The sequence below is a fragment of the Aplysia californica genome, unplaced genomic scaffold (genome assembly GCF_000002075.1).
Source record: "Aplysia californica isolate F4 #8 unplaced genomic scaffold, AplCal3.0 scaffold00579, whole genome shotgun sequence".
Lineage (NCBI taxonomy): Eukaryota > Metazoa > Mollusca > Gastropoda > Aplysiida > Aplysiidae > Aplysia > Aplysia californica.
Genome location: NW_004797849.1, coordinates 266,780 through 274,873, shown reverse-complemented (window position 1 = coordinate 274,873; position 8,094 = coordinate 266,780).

The window sequence follows — 8,094 nt, the reverse complement described above, 5'->3', positions numbered from 1 at the left end:
TGTGTGTGTTGTGAAGGTTCTTTCACAACACACACACACACGCACACACACAACGACGTGACGGGAGACGATTTAAAGTTACGAGCGGGTGCGATAAATAAAGGTGAAGGAATGAGGCTCTGTCGCGACAAAACAGCAGTGAATCCCACATGTCTATTTGAACGCCTTCAAATCGGCAAGGTGCTTTTTGAATGTTGATACATGTTTATTCGGATTTACTTAAAACTGAATGAAAATCATCATCAGCAATAAATCTCTTGTCAGCAGTAGAGCTGACAAAAATTTGACCGGGACCGCCGGTCTTGCCCAGTTAACAAACCGCCCCCGAGTAAGTATTCATTTTAAGGCATTCCCAGATTTCAAATTGTTAACTAAAATGCCTTCAAGGCACCGTTATGCGACATTCTATCCTTTTAAAAGTTAAAATCAAAACTCAAAGTAGGCCTACTATTGGCTGTTTTTTGTTTGCGTAAACCTTGTGTTCGTCTAGTTGAAGATAATAATTAGCCTCAACCTCGATCTATCTTGATGGGTTTACATTTCAGGATGGTATACAGCATAATGGATTAGGAACCATGTACTCGTATCTCTTACAATAATTGTCATCTTCTGAACACGTCTCACTTTCCGTGGAGGCGTATTGTAGTTTCAAAGGACAAGGCTATTGAACCGTTTGCGAGTTTGGTGAAGAGACACCATTATAAGAAACGAAAAATGATAGGGACGTATACTGTTAGTATTATCAGCTTGTGTTTTCCAAGAAGTTGGTGGGAGCATGGCTTTCCGCTTTTTTTTTGGGGGGGGGGGTTCTTTGTAGTTCCTGAATGCTTTTTAACTGAAGCTTTAAAATACCAAAATGGGAAATGGATCCTTGAGGAACGACGGTAAGTTTTTGGTGTTTCATTTTATGATGGCACCCTAATGTTATACCATCAATCCGCTCTAAAATGAACCACGTCTCTAGGAAGATTAATTAAGTTTCCTTTGTTATTGACTCCCTGCTAGACACAATGGATCTGTGCCAGTGGGGTCCTTAACCTTTTCACAATCAACATAAGATGGCCATTTTAAAGTCAAAGAGTGTAAGCTACTTAGAACAGACTGGAAAATCATGAGAAAGAGGGAAAAGAGGACACACCAAACCAGCGCTCTGAGTCTGATCTTACTCTTGAACGTTTCGGCATTCTTATTAAACGCTTGTTATTCTGATTTTAAGAAACGCTATTCTTTGTATACCCCTTGACGCCTTGAAATAGTTGTACTTTGTAGGATTTACACCCTCATCGACACAATGAATTATACTATTATTTAGAAGCACGTTATGACCATGACTGTCAGAGCTAACTCCGGCTGAGAGGGAGACATGGTCCTAGCAGAAAGACCAAGATACTCTATAAAATTCTCCACACACGGGAATCAAACTGACAACTTTTGTGAGTGACGGTGAAACCCCTAACCACACACCACACAGGCCAATATCCTGGAAGACTACGTTTCTTGGAAAAAATAATCAAGACAACGCCAAGTAACGCAATGCAACTCTTTAGATTTGAATAGTGTTTTGGTTTATGGCTGGTAAGAAAAATGCACTGTTGTGAAACCAGTGTAAAAATTACTGAAAATCATGAATCAAAGGGACCAATAATGTAAATTTAGAGGTTTCAAGGACACATAAGCTTTGAAAGTCATCACACTTTGGAGACCATTTTCTTGCTAATTTCATCTCATAATTAATATGTTGACTTCTATTCAAGACAGATGGGAATTTTTTCCAACAAACCACGACAAATAAATAAGCTTTGAAATAATAACAGCCAGTTAGCACGCACATTTTTGTAGGTTTAGTTGAGTTAAGCTTTAGAGTTTGCCGAATACATACTCACCAATATTAAAAGGATTGGTTCTTATTTATAGTCTTGTGTTCCCCTGGAGGCCAACTTTAAAAAAAATGGTTTTGCAATATTTCTATTGACTTCCTGTCACACGAAATGGACATTTTGGTTTCCTGAAAATTAGATGATTGCAGACTGTTAAGAATTTACGGCTATCATTAATCTAGGTCTATACTGTTTCTGTCAAGAATCAAAATGGGGAATTGAGAAAAACGAGGTAAAATACTTTTTCTATTCGGGTAGATTGTCCTACCCGAGATAGCCAAGATTTGAACTCTGACGCTGTACCTCTCAACTTGGGACTTGGAAGAACTACCACATTACATTAACTCATAAATCACTGATCTATTCTGTTTATTTTCCCGTCAACCTCCTTGTTAAGCTATTTCTTTTAACCGAGCCTGGAATGTTGCTCTTTCTTTTTAAATGATAGGACGGATTTAACTTTAAAATGGGAAACGTGTCCAAGAGGCAAGGCGTCAAATGTAACGTTTTTCTCAGAATGGCTGATATTTTTTTGCCGTCTTTTCAACATAATCTAGACCACAGGCATTTGTGGGGTAGCCGTTAAGCCCGTCACTGTCGCATGTAGGGGACCGGAGTTTGATTCACGAGAGGGTAGAAATTTTTTTTCGACTCTCTCAGATCTGCTGGGATGTTGTATCCTTCTCAGGCCTGGTTGGCCCTGGCAGGCAGGGTTTAAAGTCCGTCACTTAAATGATTTGAACTTTATCAACGTGTCGTAAAGAATTGTAGAATACAAATAAATAAACGATGTAGATCACTTAAGAGGAAGCGGCTTCGGCCTTTCTTGTCAGAACCAAATGTTGATGACTGGAAACTATTCCCCCTGACTGACTGAAATACTCTATATAGCAAGCTTCCCTGAAAGGAAATCGAACTCATGTATTCTGGGGCCTACAGTGACAATCTTAGCTATTCCACCACATACAACGTTGTCTTCATCCGATTCGACTTTAAAAAATGAACAAACAAAAAGAAAAAGAAAACGACAAAAACAAACGAACAAAATAATATATTGCACCTCTCAGTACTGACTAGTCAGACAAAAATCGGTTGACGACATAGACTAGCAGATGTCTCGACGTTCCCACATTGCTACAAGGCTTTACACTGAAAGACCTGACCAGGCCCAGTTTGATTCCATCTGTATTATGTTTTAAAGCTCAACAAAACGAACTTAGCAGCTATTGAGATCACCGTTGTTATTGCCGTTGTTTCTTTTATTATTATCTTTATTGTAGTCAACATAACGGGATACAGCCTTTTTGTTGTTGTTGTTGTTTTGTTCTTGCATTTTTTTATAAACAGCGCTGCTTTAGAACTTCGGCTTGCATTTGATGGCTGGTTGTGATGGTGGTGACAGTGATGGTGGTGGAGATGGGCTAAGTAAAGGTTTTGGCGATTGTGGTGGTCGTGGTTAGGGTGATGACAACATTTCGATTCAGTAAAATTTTTCATTTGTTTATGTTTGTACTTTGTGAGTGCGAGCATGTGCGTGTGTTTGTGAGTGTATGTGTGTGTGTGTGTGTGTGTGTGTGTGTGTGTGTGTGTGTGTGTGTGTGTGTGTGAGTGTGTGTGTATGTGCGTGTGTTGGGAGGGGGGAGGGGTGGGTGCAAGTGTGTGCGCCCACCGCGAGCATGTGTGTTGTGATCGCACGCAAACATAAGTTTATGTGTGAGCACAAACACGTATGCATGTGTGAATGTATGTCTGTGCGTACTTTTTAATGTGTATTTGGTGTGTGTGTGTGTGTGTGTGTGTGTGTGTGTGTGTGTGTGTGTGTGTGTGTGTGTATGTTTGTGTATGTATACGTGTGTATGTTCATGCGCTGTTTAAGAAGAAAAAAAAGAGCAAAGAAGTTCGTGTGTACATTTCTGTGTACATCGAGCGTTGTCTGCGTGCGTGCGAGCACTCTTGTATCAGGGCATTTATAATGTCTGGGAAATGTGTGCTATAAAGACAATTTTATATCCTTCTAGAAACCAACAACGGTCGTAAATACAGAGAATCCACTGAAGCTGAAATATCTATAAAGAACAGACAGAAATCCAAGAAAACAGTACGGCTATTATATTTTTTTAATTCTCTGAATACCGAGAGAAGAATACCAAAAAAAAAAAAAAAAAAAGAAATAAAGGAAACAGCACCCACTCCCATGAATTTCATATTAGTTAGTTTCTTTTCTTGCGGATGGTTTTTTTTTAAAGTCCAATATCGTAATGTATTGTATAACAGGACACAAACATTTGTATATGCACCAGCAGGTTTAAAAAAAGTTTTACAGGGCTTTTTACGTTATAAATAAAGTTTTCAACCTACAGCTAAACATGATCTAGAATTATACAACTTGTCCCTATCAAATATCGAAATAGAGCTTTCAAATGAAGCATAGCAAAATTTATTCAACATAGTCAAATCAAATTCAACATAGATAGTTCAATCATCAAAATAGAGCGAACAAATGTAACACAAAGAAGCTCAAAATAGCGCCATCAATGATCAGTTGAAACAATAGAGAGTTCAAATTCAACAGTTGTCAGTTCAAATTGAACACACATAATATTTTAAACTCAATAGGTTGTTTGACATGGGCTTGAGCACCCCCTCTCCCCCCCCCCCCCACCTCCACCCCCCTCTCTGTCGCTCTCCGTGCTCTCTCTCTCTCCCTCTCTCTGTTTCTGTCTCTGACTCTCTCTCTCTCTCTCTCTCTCTCTCTCTCTTTTTTTCTCTTTCTCTCTCTCTCTCCGTTTTCTGTCTGTATCTCTCTCTGTCTTTCTCTCTCTTTTTCTCTCTCTGCCACCCCCCTCTCTCTCTCCCTCTCTTTCTATCTCTCGCTGTCTGTCTGTCGGTCCGTCTGTCTGTCTGTCTGTCTGTCTGTCTGTCTGTCTGTCTGTCTGTCTGTCTGTCTCTCTCTCTCTCTCTCTCTCTCTCTCTCTCTCTCTCTTTCTCTCTCTTTCTCTTTATCTCTCTCTGTCCCTCCCTTTTTCTCTCTCTGTATCTCTCTTTCTCTCACTCTGTATTTCTCTCTGTGTTTATCTTCAACCACCCACTCTCTCTCTGTCTCTCTCTCCCTCTCTGTCTCTCTCTGTCTGTCTCTCTCTGTCTCTCTCTGTCTCTCTCTGTCTCTCTCTCTCTCTCTCTCTCTCTCGCATTTGGCGAGATATGGGTTACTGGCAAAGTCGGCCATGGAGCTAGAGGGGGGAGCAATGTTGGATTTGAAGCTCTCATGAGGCGCAGATAGGATGCTGGTATTTGGACGAAACAGTGACGTTCCAGTGGTGGGCTGCAAACTAAGTAAGAGGGAGCTTTTCTCAATCTGTGGAAAACTGGTGGGTCACTATCCGGTGGCTGACTGGCTGTGGATAGCCTGCAGTTTTATCCAACGGTATTCAGAAGGGGATAAGTGGAATGATTACATTGGCGACAGAGCCCAGCTGATGATTGAAGAGGTAGTTGATTGCATTTGGAACGAAGATCCGGTGCCAGGGAGATGGGGAGTCAGGTCAGCGAAGGAAGGGGTGGTGTGGTGTGACGTCAGCAGCTTGGGCATGGGAGTCGTGGTGGAGATTGGTGGTGTCGTTGTTGAGGATGGGGGCCTGGATGAGGAAGCATGATGATTATCATCACATTAATGTTGCGGAACTAGAGGCTGCGTTGAAGGGTGTCAATCTAGGAATTAAGTGGGGTCTGGAGACTATTACAGTGGTCACAGATTCAGCAACCGCTAGTGGGTGGATCCGGTTGGCTATGTCGGAGAAGAAACGTGTAAGAACATGTGGTGCAGCAGAGATTTTGGTAAGCCGAGACTTGGGACACTGAAGATTCTCATTGAGGAATTAGGGATAACAGTCCAGGTCCGACTCATGCCTTCAAAGAGCAACAAGGCTGACTTTTTAACTAGAGTAAAGAAAGAGTGTGTTTGGCTCAAACCAGCAAACCAGAAATGAGTAAGAAGAGAGCTGCGATCCGTGCTGCAACAAGTACCGTTGTCATAGATCTGCATAACCAGCACCACATGGGGTTTGAATGGTCACGGTATCTGGCCAAAGAAGTTGATTCGACAATAACAAAGGAGCAAGTGAAATCGGCAGTGAAGAATTGTGAGAGATGTCAGTCGACAGACCCTGCTCCATTACAACACGAAACTGGGGGTTTGGAGGTTAGCACAGTCTGGGAGAGGCTTGCAGTGGATGTTACTCATTTTCACAATATACCTTATCTTACTATGGTGGACTGTGGTCCTTGGAGGTTCAGTATTTGGTGGCAACTCAGAAGTGAAACAGCGCAGGGTATAGTGGTGAAGTTGGATCAGGTATTTTGCGAACGGGGTCCAGTTATGGAACTTCTTTTGGATAACGCAACAGCCTTTTAATCAGAATTGTTTGTTCAATTTCTTGAGGGATGGAATGTGCAACCTTATTACAGAGCAGCATATAGACCTAGTTGGAATGGTATTGTCGAACGGAATCATCGGTCCATTAAGGCCATGGCAGAACGTGGAAATATTTCCCCTATGGAGGCAGTCTTCTACTTTAACAGTGCACCGCGGTATAGACAAGACCAGGCCAAAATCTCTAAGCAATCAGTGTTTACGTATAAGTGGAGGCAGCCATCAGCGACAGAGAGGGAATTGAGGGAAACAAACGAGCCGTCTGTCGTGACGGTTGGGGATGAAGTGGTGGGGTGACAAGAGTTAACTCCCGAAACAACGTAGAAGTGAACCATGTGCCTAGGCACGTTTTACACTTGAGAAAGATGGCAACTCCGGATGAAAATGATGCAGGGAGCAATCAGCACGGTGTGGTGATTGATGAGGCGTCCCCACCGAGGTATCCCCAGCGAGTTAGGAAAGTACCAGCGTAGCAGGAGGAATATGTGGTTGGGTAACAGTGGGTGGAAATTGCTGATTTGTGATGTATATAGTGTTTGATGTTTGAATTTTGTTGTTGCAGTTCTTAAGTGTGGTTTTAGTGTCTCTTAATTTGTTCGCTTTCTTTGGGGGTATTTATTGAGATTTATGACCTTCAGATCAGGGGAGGGGGGGGGGGGGGCGTGTGGTCTATTTGGTTGTATAATTTTCAATCTGGCGTGTTGGTCAGTGGCAAGGGGTTAGGCCAGGCCTATTGTATTGTTTGGCTGAAAGTGTGTAAAGCAGAGACAGTGGGTGAATAAAGTGTGAGTCTCAGTTCAGTTGTATTGTTTGGTGCAAGTGTTTAAAAGCAGTCTGGATTACTACAGATCAGACTTTAGAGGGGAGAGCTGTAGCAAGGTAGAGAAGACCTGCTGAGATTTCGGGTGGAGAAAAGGCTAGTTAGAGCCTCGGTTTATTTCTGTGTTGTGTGTGAGATTCCAACGCATCGGGGCCCCATCGCTGAGGAAAGGATTACCATCCGGAGAGAAACAGGTTTTTGGCTAACCCCTGTTGTAAACGCAGGCATACAAAAGATTAGTGTTTAACATTATTTTATTTTCATGTACCAACAGTTTACATCTGAGCTCTCATGTGATTACATTTGAGCTCACATTTGCTTATGTTTTTAATTGTGTTGAATTTAAACTCTCTAGCCTATATTGAATTAATTTGACTATTTTGATATTTGAGCTTTAAATGCTGCAACTGACCTCTCTTTTTTTTTGGTATTTGATAGGGGAGAGGCGTAGGGCCTATAACATTAGTTCAGTTGACTCTATCAAGGTGACACGCTGAATCTTAAGTATCCGAACAGTGTTGAATACAAGTCGCTACCTTAAGGTACACCTTGACAGTAGCCAACAGCCAGAAAAAGTCGATTTTTGTATCCAAAACAGAATTTTACCTAACATTAATTTTTCGTCGTTTTGAATTGCGAAAACTTTAAGGTCAGAGACAAAATAAATGTTCTATCTCTTCTATCCAAATCGTAAGATTTTGCGGAGTCGTTTTCAAGAAATTCAAAGAATTGCATTTTAAAAAGGTAGTGTCAATTGCCACCGAGTGATGCGGTGGCAATTGACAGCTCTTTTGCGTTGGTGGGTAGATCTAATCTAGCTTATTGTGCTCGAGTGCTCGGTGTTGTGCGTTCGCCTCTCTGTCCCTCTGTGTGTGTGTTTGTGTGAGTGTGTGTGTGTGTGTGTGTGTGTGTGTGTGTGTGTATGTGTGTGTGTGTGTGCGTTTTTTCCTGACCTCCGTCCCCCGTTT